This window comes from Vespa velutina, chromosome 2, assembly GCF_912470025.1.
Source record: "Vespa velutina chromosome 2, iVesVel2.1, whole genome shotgun sequence".
Classification (NCBI taxonomy): Eukaryota; Metazoa; Arthropoda; class Insecta; order Hymenoptera; family Vespidae; genus Vespa; species Vespa velutina.
This window is the reverse complement of record NC_062189.1, coordinates 9037426-9052883: the sequence shown is the minus strand read 5'-3', so window position 1 is coordinate 9052883 and position 15458 is coordinate 9037426. Positions and strand designations below refer to the sequence as shown.

At 35.5% G+C, this 15458-nt stretch overlaps 1 long non-coding RNA gene across 1 annotated transcript; it reads right to left on the bottom strand.

Moving 5' to 3' along the window:
• Positions 1 to 3637: 3637 nt before the first annotated feature.
• On the bottom strand, positions 3638 to 14902 carry LOC124946492. Its single transcript, XR_007100098.1, has 3 exons — positions 14738 to 14902; positions 4423 to 4922; positions 3638 to 4302 (listed from the first exon to the last, which is right to left on the bottom strand). It is a non-coding gene; the product is annotated as an uncharacterized LOC124946492 (long non-coding RNA).
• Positions 14903 to 15458: the final 556 nt, after the last annotated feature.

Sequence of the window (15458 nt, the reverse complement as noted above, 5' to 3'; positions counted from 1 at the left end):
TTTATCGCTTTTTTCCGCGCGCGTTCCTATTTTTACTGTCCCTCTTTCTCTTCCTCAGATGTTTCACGGCTCCACAGTGGCTGCAGAAAACGGGGCAAGTCATTTTTAGCGGTAAGTGTACAGCAGCTTTTCACCATAAATATGCTGGGCGCATTTCCAAGGGTGGAAGAAGAGATCTCTTTGTTTGCTTCGCCTACCAGTGAGAGAGGAGGAAGACGGAAGAAAAGTCGAATGCGAGGGAGAAAAAGAAAGTAAAGGAAAAAGAGAAAAAGGGAAAAAAAGGTTCATTTTAAAATTTAAAGCGTAAATATTCCGTTCTCAAACAAATAAATCAAATCAATTATAATCAAATTAGCTACTTTTCATTAATGCCCTATCTCGATTATCCTACAGTTCTATTCGAATTATTTTTATTATTTATTTCATTTTATTAAATTCTGTAGATTCTAGATGTGTATGTGAATAGAAATAGAAGGACAAAGAAAAGAAAGGAAAGAAAGAAGTAGGTCGCAAAGAGGAAAGGGGAAAAAGTGGGGTGAACCTAGGAAAGGCAGAGATTCTTCTTCAAACGTAACTTTCGACCGAAATAGTTGGTCCTTGGAATCTAATTATCAGTAGTCTTTCTCTTTCTTTCTCTCTAGCTGGAAACTCAGATTATTTATGCCCCTTCTTCCTTTGTTCGAGCCGAGACGTGGCTTGCGAGCTGTACACGCCAGCCGGAAGGCGGCGTCGGTGATGGTCGGGACCTAAAGAGGGATAAAGAGGGGCTAAGGGTAAAGGAAAGGAGACGATGGAAGTAGTGGGATAAAAAAGACGCCGCCCTGAAGAACGGTCATAAGTAACGATGCGGATGAAGTTCTCGATCGATGAACGACGACTACGACGCGACGAAGCTTCTGCTTTCTTTGTTCGCGTTCCTCTTCCTTCTAAGCGTTTCTATCTCTTGGTTTAGGACTTAGAACTGGGTATGGGCTTTGTTCATTCCCTACGTGGCCTTTCTCACGAGCACGAGTTCTTTGACCGCTTCGTTTTATATCAAAACATTGGAATTGTTGAATAACAGATTTTTTTTATCTAATCAAAATAAAACCGATTAAAATATATAAGCAATGAAAAAATAGTTCCAATATCCAGTAATCCCTTTTTTAATGTTTTAATTTGAAATTAACAATCGTCGATAAAAATGCGTACGACACGCTCGTTAAAACCAGAACTCGTTTATTAAGCGTTGGCAAATGAAAATTCAGCTAGCTTCATGAATTTTATCGCAGCGTCTTTCTTTCTGTCCACATGTTAGGCACCATGCCAGGATGTACTCGTAATTCAATGCAGAGCTGCACGATGTGGTAGCGATAGTAGCGATGAAGAGAAAGAGAAAAAGAAAAAGAGAGAAATAAAGAAAAGACGCGGAGGTTTCTCTCTCTCTCTCTCTCTCTCTCTCTCTCTCTCTCTCTCTATCTATCTATCTATCTATCTACCTATCTATCTATCTATCTATCGCGCTTGTCACATAATATTCCCACAAGGGTATTTTGCAGGCACAAATTTTACACAGTGTAAATATGTACATACGTATGTGCAACGATAAAACTATGTACTACACGTACTTGCGTACGTCGATCAAACAAAGAGAATGCTCCCTCTCTCTCTCTCTCTCTCTCTCTCACTCTCTCTCTCTCTCTCTCTTTCTCTTTCTCTTTCTTTTATTCTTTTATTTTCTTGTTGAAAAGCATGAGTGAGAGAGAAGGTGCATTTGTATGAGAGGCAAGTTAATAAAATACGGCCTTTAAACGAATTTAAATGCAACGGGGTACGAGTGAGCGCATCTGCATCGAGTTTATGTGGGTCAATCTTATTCTCCTCGCTTCCACTACGTCGATCTTCAAAAAGAATAAATTTTTATTTCCACGTGATCTCCTGTATAAAAAATGATCATACTAAAGCTACTTCTAATTGATTAGTAATATCAAATTTTAATTGATTTCCATTATTATTCCCATTTCTCTGTCTGAGATGTATCTAGTTATATCATAATATCATAATAAAAGATACGATCAAAGTCTAAAAAAAAGCTCTGTTCTAAAATGTCGAACGAAAGAAAACCAAGTGGGACCCTTGCTATTTCTACGATTCCACTCGTTTCAAAATATATACGACTCGCATAATCTTCGCATACGACAACAGTAAAGACGTAAAAAACTAGAAACCGGATGTGTCAGAGTATACCGTAACTCGTACACACATATATACGCACACACACACACATACACATACACATATATATATTTATATTGTATATATGGAAGGTCGTTATATATAGGCAAGCTACCCCCCACCATCACATTCTTTTACCCCATATTCCTTATAATCCGCGCTCACGAGATCGAGCGTTTCAAACGCACAGATGTATGTTCGCTTGGTCGCCCCGAACTTGACTCATTGGGTACACGAAATTGCTCCGCCCCTTTATGGCTCACACGTGGAAGAAAAACTAAACGACGATGAGATCTCTCCCTCTCTCTCTTTCTCTCTTTCAAAAGAGCTTAACTATGTACGCAACTATAAAATATAGTTAACGAATAACGATATGCTTCGTCGCCTTTTATGATGCATACGAATAATCCTTTGTCCGACCTCCATTTTCTTTCAACGTTTCCTAACTTTGAAGTTAATTTTTTTGAACGATTGAAAATATAAAAGAAATTAAATACAATTTATTTAATAAAATGTTATCTTTATATATGTATATAATGATCAACATTTTTTAACTCTTTCTATTTGATTCCAATCCTTCTTAGATTCATTTTATTTACAAAAACTCAATGTACGGTATTGTTTTGAAATTTCGATGAGCATTTTCAGAATCTGTTTCTCTTTCAGAGCAATCGTCCATGCATTTCTCAAGAAGAAAAAGCCGAATTTTGATGGATCGTTTATGACAAATCTATCACAACTTTTTCTCAAAAAGAATCAATGATTCGTATCAGTTTTCCTTCATTTTGACAAAACCGGTAATGTTACGCCGAGACACGAGTATGAGCATCGATGATTCGCTATAAAAGGCATACATTGAGAAAGAATGAAACAGAGAAAAAAAAGAGAAAGAGAAAGAGAGAGAAAAAGAGCTAGTTGGTTGCGCTCATTAAAGCCCGCTGAATCTCAATGCCTTTTATATTTTGCCCATTCTTTTCGGCCATAAAAAGCGCACATTCCGTGCGCTCCCGTATGCAACCAGTTTAAACACACACGTACTATCGTAAATCACTTCCCTTGCTATGTCTCTCTCTTTCTCTCTCATTCTTTCTTTCTTTCTCTCTTTCTTTCTCTTTCTCTCTCTCTCTCTCTCTCTCTCTCTCTCTCTCTCTCTCTCTCTCTCTCTTTGTCTCTTATAATAGGCTTACTTGTCTTTGTCACATCATAGATTTTTAACATACTACATTTGCGTAACTTTGCTTTAAAGGATTCCGAATTAGCTTTTTAAATTTAGATCATGAATTATTACTTTTTATTACTTTTAGTTCTACTGTCATGTACCAAATCATGTCCTAAAACTTCATATATAATCTTTATATTTGTTACTATTAAATTGAAAAGAGACAAATTAGATAAAAATTCAACAATCCATAAAAATATCAAATTAAACAATTTTGAACGCACCCTTAGAATCTTGTGAACGTATGTACGAATCGCACAACTTCCTCCACTTAGTGCTTACACAAGCTTGATGCATTATCGATACACGATAATTGCAGTTCGACACCCCTTTTCCCTCATTTTTGCTACTCCCCCTTTCTTCTTTCATTGATCTTCCAGATCTTACGGAAAATTCTTAACGTCCGGTCACTCGTTAAAGGCTTTGAAAATCATAAAATTGTGCGTTTTCGTTCGATTTTACGTGACAGGAGTATGGGAATGGGCCGAGTGCGTTTAATGGAAACTATCGAAGGGTTTTACTAATTACTAATTGGCTATACTCGGACGTGCTAAATTGGCGAACACATACATCGCGCAGGAGGCAAAGAAAATAGACGCTATTCATTTGCTCCTCTTGTTTAAAAGTCTGAAATCCTTAAAAACATTGAATATCATATATTTTGAAAAGATATCTCAGCAGTTAGTTTAAAAACAAATTATTTGTTCAAAAAATTATTAAAACTAATTTTCAATCGATTTACCGTCAGCTGCTGCCATCGCGCCACGAAAGAGGGAAGCTTCAGCTATACTTTATCAGTTAGACTTAATCGTTCGATGCTCCGTTGAAGAACCTTCTCTATTCGGAGATAACTTTGAAAGGGATAGTAACTAATATCATAATAAAGATATTGTAAAATGAATGATTAGAAAAAACAAGATAACATTTTTCCAAATAAACATAGAATATATACGTATTATAAATAAAAACAATGAGAACTTAATAGTTACCATTTTCTAAAATGGCGGGACTCGAAGATTAGAGCTCTTAAAATGGCATTATGAAATGGAAAGAAGATAGATAAAAATGAAGGCAGAAATAGGAGGTAGAAACAGGGAAAGAGAAAGAGAGTCGTTATAGGGGTAACTTCAAGGGTGGTTGGCAGAAGTGCATTTTCTCCTTTCGTGACTCGAGGAAGGAAACAGTGAGAAAGAAGGAAAGGGAGGAAAATGGAGAGAGAGAGAGAGAGAGAGAGAGAAAGAGGGAGAGAGAGAAAGAGAGAGTTAGATAGATAGAGAGGGATAGAAAGGAGAACCAAGGTGGGGAGTGCAAGCACAGCGGTAGGGGTTGCCTCTCCTGACGTGGGTGGTGGTCGATGACGTCACTAAAGATGCAGCAGGGAGCAGCGATGCAAGGGGGATGAAGCGAAGCCAGGCGGAACTGGGCCAGTGGGTCTCCGGCAGCCATCTGCGATTCGCTCGACTCCTCCGTTCCGATCTTCGTCTTTTACCTTGTGAACATTTCAACAACAATCGAAAATCATTTTGTTCCACCGTTCTCGCAATGTGATATTTATCAAAGAACTGTGCGTGGAATTGTGTTCAACCAGCGAGTGCGGATACCAATTGATTTTCTTCAATAAAAAATCATTTCCCTTATACGATCGTTCCTTTTGTTCTTATTTTATTTTCATCATTACCACCATGTTATATATACAAATTTATCTATCTTTCTCAATGACCATATTATTAATCTCGCTTTATCCTTTCTTTCTTTATTCATAACTCATTCATTGCTTTCTTTTTGAAAGTTTGAACGAGTCATCATCGATGGAAAATTTTGGCCACGATGATCGCCGATGCATCACTGATATTCCAAAGATAAGTTCAAAATAAGACGATAAAGATTATCTAACTCCTGGTTCGAACTATGATATGCTGAAAGAACGATTCACATATCTCAATTCAGTCTCCTTTCCGTCTTCGTAATTTATATTAGAAGAGTTGTATATGACGGATCGCTGATTGAATTGAGACTAAACGGAAATGTATATGTATATATAAAATTACATACAATAATGTTAAAATCGTTATGGCCGGATAATTGGAACGGAGACTGAACTAAATTGTGTGAATCGACCTTAAATTAGTATTTGTAAGAGATTCGATGCATTCAACCCGACGCTTTCCGTTTTTTCCCCTCTTAAATATTTCTTCCACAGATATGTATGTTCGTCTTCCTTTTTATCTTTGTTCCTTCGTTTCAAGGCAATTATAAATAACACGAGATTGCCACTATTATATAAAATTCGTGTTTACAAAAAAATTTCGATTGATAGTGAATTACGGAAAGAAATGTTTTTGCAGCGGAGGTAGAAAACAAGAATAAAAGAAGGAAGACGTTCATCGAAATTCTTTTCTCTCTCTCTCTCTCTCTCTCTCTGTCTTTCTTTCTCTCTCTTTCTTTCTCTGCCCCGAAAGACACGAACTTTAAAAAAACTCATGATTGGTCCACAGCTGTTCCACCTCCGACTGACTAATCGTACTAAATTAAATCGATTAAGTAATAGAATAAATTAATGGCTAATTTCGCATGACGTATTAAAAAAATATTCGTTGTGCACATCCCTCCTACCTACATCTCTGTGTTGTTATAATTATTATTTGTCGACATAGACATTATTTAATCAACCGTCTTTTCCGATCGCCCAATTGGTGTAGTAGCATCGATCAACGTGAGAAAAATAAAATAAAGAGCTGAGTTGATCAGCTGTCCACGCGCGAACTTAATGTATTTTTTAACATCCTTATGAATCGTTTGCCTCATTTGCCAAGTGTTTCTGCATTCGATTAGCACGACGTCCTTGCATCTCTCTACGCAATTTAATGAGGTGCAGAGTTTCGTTAATTCATATGGAACGAACGTGTAATTACAGACCGTCGATAAAAAATTTATAATTCAGTTCATTTATAATCTATTGAAATAGATTGATAGCATGGCAGGATATATCATTATACGATTATTTTTCCTTTTTTATTTTTATTTTATATTACGATTATTTTTAGCACATCATAATAAACCTCGATTAACGATCCATCGAGCAGATCCACTTTGAATGAAAAAAAAAAGATACCGTCGAAGTTTACATGATGGTGACCTTGAGAATTGTGAGTCATATATTTAACTATACGCTTTAACGGCCTTTATTTCCACCTCCACTGACAATTTAAGCCGCTCGTCGATCGAAAATGTAAGAGAAAGACAAAGAGACAATAAGAGAAATTCCAATTAAATCTCAAATATATTTTAGAAGATAAATTTAATTGAACCGGAAGATGAAAACGAAATTAAATTGAAAGAGTAAAAGAGAGAAAGACCAGAGGAATGGACAGAGGGAAGAAAAAGAGAGAGAAAGCATAAAAGAAGCACATCAGAATGCATAGAAGAGTCGATATCAAAGGGCGTGTTTGCGCATCGAAAGCCGTGAGCTTCACTATATTCACTATAATCAACGCTTATGGGTGGGTGCGGGCACGACAGGAAGGACATGGCAAAGGTCAAAATCGTACTGTGTCTCGTCGATGCAGCCGATTACACAAAGAAAAAAAGAAAAAGAAATATGTGAGTATGAAAGAGAGAGAGAGAGAGAGAGAGAGAGAGAGACAGACAGAAAGAGACACAGAGAAAGAAAAAGGGAAGGAAGGAAGAAAGCGATCGAACGGCCTGCAACTAAACTGCAACGGTTTGAAATGGGAGCAACTCGAAAGATGAGAATGAAAGGAGAATCTTCCTCTTTCCTCTCGTCCGATCTGTCCAAACGATCAGAGGGGAAGATGTTAAAATGTGAGCTGGTTCGTCCGATTCGTCCAATGGCGCGTGATTACAATCTCTCTCTTTTTCTCTTTCTTTCATTAGATCGTGCGAATAATATCTTTTTAATCCTTTCTAATCAATTAAATTTTAACATACCAGAGTTTTGCAATTCTGCTTTCTTATAAAAATGTGATTCGGTAAAATCCGGTTGATTCTTGCTATATCTAGGTATCAAAAAATTAAAAATTAAAAAATATGTACTTATTTATTTCTCCTCTACTTCCAATACAGAAACGATAATAGTTTCACTGTTAACTATTTCTAGTCGCTCGGGCATGGTTCTAATCTCGTAAAGTGCAGGGAAAAGGGATCGTTTCTAGGAAAAAGATTAGAGAAGAGAATTTACCGAGAAAGTAAACGCTTTCTGTTTCAATAAGATACGGTGGCACGAGATGAAGATACAGAAGACATATGTCGCCAGAATTTCCTAATATTTGACAAATTGTGCGTAGATCCGCACAATGTTTAAGCGTATCGAATGGATACACCATGGTCGGACGTATGAGAAAAAAGATATAAGGCCATTTCTTTGTCCCTCCAATTTCTAATAAAGATTCCCTTTAATGACGGCCGACAGGAACTCGAATGCCTTGCTATGTTCAAGACGATATGACGTCACGTCCGGGACTACGACACCCGTGAGATAAGAGCGTTACTCTCGACGAAATTATAGTGTTTACACGACATATCGACGATGAAGGGTCTTCTTCTCAGAAACAAGTCAAACAGAAATATTAGATATTCTTATTTATCAATGTTCTCCTTTTAACATGGGACGAAATAGAAACATTGAAATTCAAATGATCAAGAGAATTAAGATAAAATTTAATATTTAAATAACGAAATTGTTAAAAAAAGTTAAACAACTTTTTTTATAACTTAATATCATTTCAGGTGTTCGAAACTGTATATAAAACAAAAACGCGAATCATATTTAAAGTATAAATTATTTGAGACTCTTTTATTTTTCGTAATTCGTTTCGTTACGTAAAACTTCGTCATAGAACGAAACATCGTTGCTGGATCGATACCGCTTCGAGTACGACTTCTTTCTCTTTCTCTCTTACTCTTTTTTTCTCTTACACGGAACGAACAAATTTAGAATGTTTATGAATTGAGTTTACGCTTTAAGACAGGATAGCTATAGAATGGGTGATACGACTCAATAGAACAAGTAATGCGGTCCACCGGAAGTTTTCAGAGATAAGCTATCGTAGAGAACGGCAACTGAAATGTAATCGCTTCTGGATAAAAAACGTCAATAACGGAAGTCAATCGAATGAGAATGACGCCGCACAATGATATAATAGAAGCCACGTGTGGAACGGCAATATGTTTGTACGTGAAAGCATGCCAAATCTATTGTCGCAAAGATAAAGTGTGACTAAAAAAGAAAAATCGAAAATTTTACAATACTGTATGTTTTATTTTTTGTAAGCATTTCAAAAGAATTTCTTTTGACTCATTGTCAGTTAAGAACAGGCAACCAAAAAGATTGGATACTATTGCTTTAATATCTTACTCGTCATTAGCATCAGCAACGACATTAATCTTATAAATATTAATACACCTTCTTATTGTTAATATAGGATCACAGTTGCCGAGAAAATTTCCTCATGAGAGAATACATGACGTCACATTACCCCCCACTGCTACTCTACATCTACGTTACTTGCGTCATGTGATATGAGTTATGATACGTCGTCACGTCTCTAATCCAACCTAGCCCTAATAACTACTACCACTATTTTTTCCGAATTTTTCCCTTTTTTCCCCTCAATATGGCAACAGAGTACGGGATATAGTAAAGCGAAATATAGACGAGGAGAGAAGAGAATAGAGAGAAGAATTATGAGACTAGCATAGTGGTGCGGTAGATATTTATAGTTAAGAGGAAAACAACGAGGAAATATTGTCATTAAATATTATGTGACAGTTTCAAATTATTTAAGAAACAGATTAATTCCATCCTATTAATATAGGATAGGCAAAAAAATGAGAGTTTAACTGTTCATATATACAATTAGGACAATATCCTGTCAAATATAAAAAATATCTTATAACATTTGACTGGATTTTAGTTTTTGATGTATCCGAAAATAATACTTCAATGGAGCAATTTTGTTCCGAACTCTGTCAATGTTGAAGAACGCTTAGTTGTTACCATAAAGTAATTTTAACTTAAAAATTGAATCACTTACTATCATAAAAAAAATACAATTAAATAGATAATTTTACTCTATATATTAAGATTATAATGATTTTAACATGTACACGAATTATAAATATTTTTTAATTTTTATCTGATAATATTTCCATCATATCTAATATATTGGACATGTTGAGTACATCACATGGATGAGATATTGATTGATGGTGAGTATAAGAAGTGGTGGTCATTACATTTGAATCTGGCTCTTGCTGTTGTACGGAATATTGAAAAGTATCAACCCGACAATTGCCGAGGTCAATCGAATGTCCTCGACCGCGTTTGTCTCCGCTAGCAGGATCAAACATTTTTGATTCTACATAGCTGCACCGCTATTAAACGTCGCCTTCCTCAAGGCTCTCCTCGTCTCTTTAATTTAAAAATTCACATTGAAATACATCAATTTGATTTTACCTTGCCTCATCGCTATTCTTGCTTCTCACCGCTTCACTATATTCCTTATCTTAGTGTCGAAAATATAAAAGAATCCCATCAATTATTGTTTCCTTTCTTCTTTTTAACGGTACTTTCTTCTCATCGCAAAAATGGAGCATATTTTAAATAATGTGATATCATCGCAACGTTAAGATAGAAAAAGTGAGTAATATATAATATTATATACACACACACATTCATATAATTTGAGATGAATAGAATGAATGAATGAATGAATGAATGAACATCTGTTAATATTCATCTTAATCTCATATAAGGTAAAAAAATTCTAGCATAAAAAAAAGATTAAAAGGCAAACAAAAAACTAAATAAAATGGCTCATACATGAAACTTGATCGGTTTGCACGAACCGACGCGAGATCGAAGAGAAGTTTAAAAGCTAATCGGAGTGCAAGTAAGTGTTTACAATGGCCAATAATAAAAATGATACCTCGTTCGAGAATAGGCCAGTTCGAAACAACCGAAATTTATCTTCAGTAATAACGAGCGTTCGTTAAATAAACTTTAAGTCAATAGAAACAGATAGAGATAGAATTTCTTTGAGCATATATATATACAGTTTAACAATATATAGACAAATTTGAATGATTATATGTAACTTTCTTTTCAATTTCAATTGCATAATGTCAAGGAAACTTAGTAAGATCTCGTATCGAAATTTCAACGAAATATATTATTGTAATTATTCTCCGTCAGTTTTCTTCTCATCGACAATATGATATAATAAAAGAACTGCAAAATTCGAATCAAGTTTGAGCGATGAGACTAGATCTTGGCTTCGATTCAATGCCAATGACTGGTTTTCATGGAGCTTGAACTGGATTCCATTATCTTCTAGACGACCAGCTGACTTCTGAAGGAAAAAAAAAATTTAATAAAATAATGTAATATTCAAATGGATCGAAAGTTGAAATCAACTTGGACGATAACAAGTTGATTACTATCTTTCTCTCTGTCTCTTTCCTTTTCTTTTGGTCGACAAGGCCTCAAGCATGATAAAACTCGAAAATTCGGTGGCCACGTGTGGATTTCTTATTTAGGAATCGTATTAAGGCAACGAATGATATAAGAGAAATCGCTTGGTAGGTGGGCCCAACTGTTATTTACATTCTCGCTTTGATGACATCATTGCCAAAGGGAGCACAAAGAGAAAGAAAGAAAAGGAATCGAGGATGGCTTAACATGTTTCACACCGGTTTATTCAATGATATAGTAAAGAATCGAGATCTCTTTTCACGCTAATCGTAAGGCAATCCTCGAAAACATTTTCGAAGGATGTACCGGCTTGGTTCGCCGGTACACTTCGTAGTCGTTAGTACGATTATCAAGTCTCTATCAATTAATTGATTCTTCTAAGCCGAAGACGATATGATAAATAAAATAAAGGAACGCATGCGATCTGCTTGAAAGGACAAAAATTCTCTCATCGACATAATATTATATGACGTGTTTGCTTCCTCTCTCTCTCTCTCTCTCTTTCTATTTTATGTAAAAATTATCAAAATATTATAGCATTCTTATCTGTTAAAACGATAACTATACCGATTAGTACATAAATAAAGTGATAAGATCTAAAACATTTCGGAAGTTTGTTTTGATGACAAATTCGAATCATTTCGATCTTGATTCGAAACATAAGAAGTCTTGAAAGTTGATAAGTTCTCAAGTTTTTTGTCACTTTTGTTGTTTTCTCGAAAATTAACACAATTGAGACACTTCGAATCGCTTCGAGTCTGTACCATAATTACGAACACGATTCAAAGCTTAATATTCTTGAAAGTACTGATCGTCATAGATTTAAAAATCTTAAAAGTTTCGATAAGTTTTAGAGTTCCGAAGGTGTTTCTTTAGAGTTTCGAATATTTAATATCTTATAAGCTTTTTGATTACTTTTGTTCAAGAAATATCATTGACATAAAATAGTAAAGAAAGTCCCTAAAGTACGAACTATATAAGTACGTTAATTATTTACATTATTCGTTTTTATAGCTTACAGTACATAATGTCAATATGAGAAGAAAAAAAAAAAATAAAGTAGAATAAATAAGTTTATCGCTTAAGTACTATTTATTCAATACAATTTGAAAAAATCGCTGTTTTCTTTTCAGTTGTCATTTTAATGTGTGTTTCACTTCAAGGATTTATAATTTGTTATAAAATATATATAAATGATTACTAAAAGTTAAATACGCTTACTTTGATTGCCTAACTAATCCTAATGAATACACTTTAGTTATACGTAACATTTAGTTATACGTAATGTTACTCGCTATCTTCATTGCGTCCTGCAAAATTTGATTATTTATACACTAAAAAGAAAAAAATGTATTTTGTCCTATTACATTTGTGCCTTGGGAAATAATTTTTTCCAAGACAAAATATAATCAATACCAAAGAAAGATTATTAAAACACTTGAATAAAATCTTGTTAATAAACAAGTAATAAAAATTTAGCGATGTAAGATTCGATATATCGCGAAAGAATCCATTATCGCTATTACAACGAAAGTGACAAAAGACTCAAGGCTTATCGAGGCTTCATAAGTATATGTATGATATACGTTTCGAAGAATAGAAATAACGAAATCCATGAATCACGAAAGAGGTAAAAATAGGTCGTCGTAACGAGTATTTATTTTCCGGTTTAATATGAATTAATGAAAAAGCGAATTCCACGGAATCGTAGAAAGAAGGTCGAAAATTCACACAACAATACGTGTTATGCTTGGAACATCGAGCGAAATAAATTCCTGAGAATAATCGAGAATGTTAGTCGCTAGAAAGCCAACAATTTGGCTACTTAACGAGTCCCCTCGTGACATCGATCCTATAAAATTTCGATCTCTACTTTCTTTTGTCGATGAAGACACGATACGATTTTTATTGTCCCTACGAATATGTTTTTTCTAACGTTGAAAATCAATCACACATTATATTTATTTCATGTCGTGAAAATATAATTACGAGAAGTAATTAATTAAAAAAGTTTCTTGAACGAATGATTCGTTTTTCTGCGATACATAATAGATTCCGAGAAAGCTACGATCGCCGCCACTTAATCATAGGCTTCGAAGTTTGTTTTGGTTTTTAAAATTGGGCCGATGGGTCGTTGGCCTCGGACGAACCGTATCTCCCCACCAATTCGACTCTGCAGGTCGGAGTTACTGCGAACCTATATGCCGAGTGGGCTATACTAGAAGCCGATCGTTTACGGTGCGTCACGCACACAATCTCCACGTGCTCGCGCCTATCTTCATGTTCGCCTTTTGACTGAAACAGGGACGCCGACACTTCTCTGAGACGATAGCGATCTTGCCGTTATTTCGAAAGCCTTCTCGACACTCTTTTCTCTACAACTTTTATTTTATCTTAGATCGATTCAATTTATCGAATAAAAGAATGCAATTATTTCGATAAGATTTTTCTTCTTTTTTTGAATAACAAACTGATTCTCATATATGTGTTAATGAAATTTTCTAATTCGAAAGTAACACACATAAATACGATACGTTGAAAAAACTATTCAAATATTGTGCATACCGATGGGATCAGAAACATTTTCAATCTATATTTGTCTAAATTCGTAATAATTTTACGTCTATATTCGTAAAAATGTGTATTCAACGAAAATGAAATTTTCGAAACAAAACGAGAATTGATTATAATACTTCCAAGCGATATTTTCGATCTCGAGCGATTATCAAGATTTTTGTTTCTACAACGAAGTTAAAGGTAAAGAAAAAGAAGAAGAGAAAAAAGGTACTCGCGGTTCGCGTGGAACTCAAATTTCAGGGTGCACGAGTGGATATAAGGTTTCTTTCGAACGACGATGCGTGTTCGTGACGTGAGATTATACTTAGCCACAACCGCCGTCGTTATATATTGTCTCGAACATATATACGCACGCACGTATTCACACAAAACCATATAATTCCCGTTACCATTCGAAAGCTCGGTTACCTACTCTCTTGCTTCGGCCGGTCATTAACGTAACGACTGTTACGTACATATGTATGTACATATTACATACGTACATAAGTACACGTATCCAAGAACGTACATACATGTACGTGCTTACCTACCAACCTACCTACCTAGCACTCTTGTCTACTTCGTTCCTCGATTTATTACCAACGTACCTCTACCAAGAGAATATCGAGAGTTCTTTCTCTCTCTCTCTCTCTCTCTCTCTCTCTCTCTCTCTCTCTCTCTCTCTTTTTCTCCTCAATATCGGATATTATGTCTGCCTTTCTACCTGAAAACGTATTTCCTACTGTACCCGTCGACAATGTCGACGACGACAGATGAAACTGTTTGACGTCAACATTGGTTTGAATTCTTTCGAGAATAACGCGTTAACTTCCTAACTCGGAAACTTCGTCGACGATAATTAGATAACGACATCTAATTGCATAGCATGAACGTCAGACTCATGAAATGCAACCCAGACGAATGTTCGCAACAAATTACAAAAACAATCGAAACGATTATTAAACGTTGTTATTATTGATATCGAAGAAAGAGAAAATTATCGAGAAAATTTTTGATCGAAGTAAAAAATATTATTAATTTTCTTAACTATCTTCGTTCCAACGATTCAATAAACATAAAGAAACGTTATTTTCTCGTTCATTTGCAAAATTCGAAACCATTGTATTTTGTAGATATCCGATACCATCTCTAATCACGTGCTTTATTAATTAATAACCATCTGCAGACTGGCTTGCTATGAGTAGCTACAATAGAGATGGCAATTCGCATACAGTGTGCATTTTGTAACAACGAACCTCTCGAAGCGATGCAATCCGGCGGTGCTAACGGCCGACGAGCGGTCATTGTTCCGCAATTACTGTCCTATCTAATCGGCGTTAGTGACTAGGAACAGTCACCGAACGATTCACGATATCTAATCGTGAAAGCAAACGATACGTGGGAGAGCCGATTACGATTCTCGTTTCATGTGAAAGGATCAATGACATTTTCGCATTTTTCCCCTCTTTTTCTTTCTTCGAACATTATCCTTATACCATTATTATCGACAAAATATCATGATAATCCTAGAGTTTTCTCTGATAATAAACATAATATTATTCAACGAAATCCTTAGATACAATCGATTTTCGATAATTATAAATTTAGAAAAGATGAAGAAGAGAGGAGTTAAAGAAACGCAAGGTTTTAAGAGAAGCGTATATACGAGTGAAATATGTCTCTTTCGAAAGTTGCCAGTCGAGCACGAGGAGATTGCGAATAATACGATCTAGAGGCGAACGTATTCATAGATATACAACCGCGGGACCAACCATCGAGCGGCAGTGTTATCGTTTCTTTGATAGCTGGCACTAGACGCGACTTACGTAACACGTTAGGGTCAACGTATCCACTAGCTTTATGCAATTGCACGTTGGCATGCTATGAATAGCTCGACGCTTAGCGGTGGCTCTAAGCCGTGTCTAGTCGCGATCTAATCGAAATTGCGACGGCAATTCGTGGATCGTCTTCGGAAAA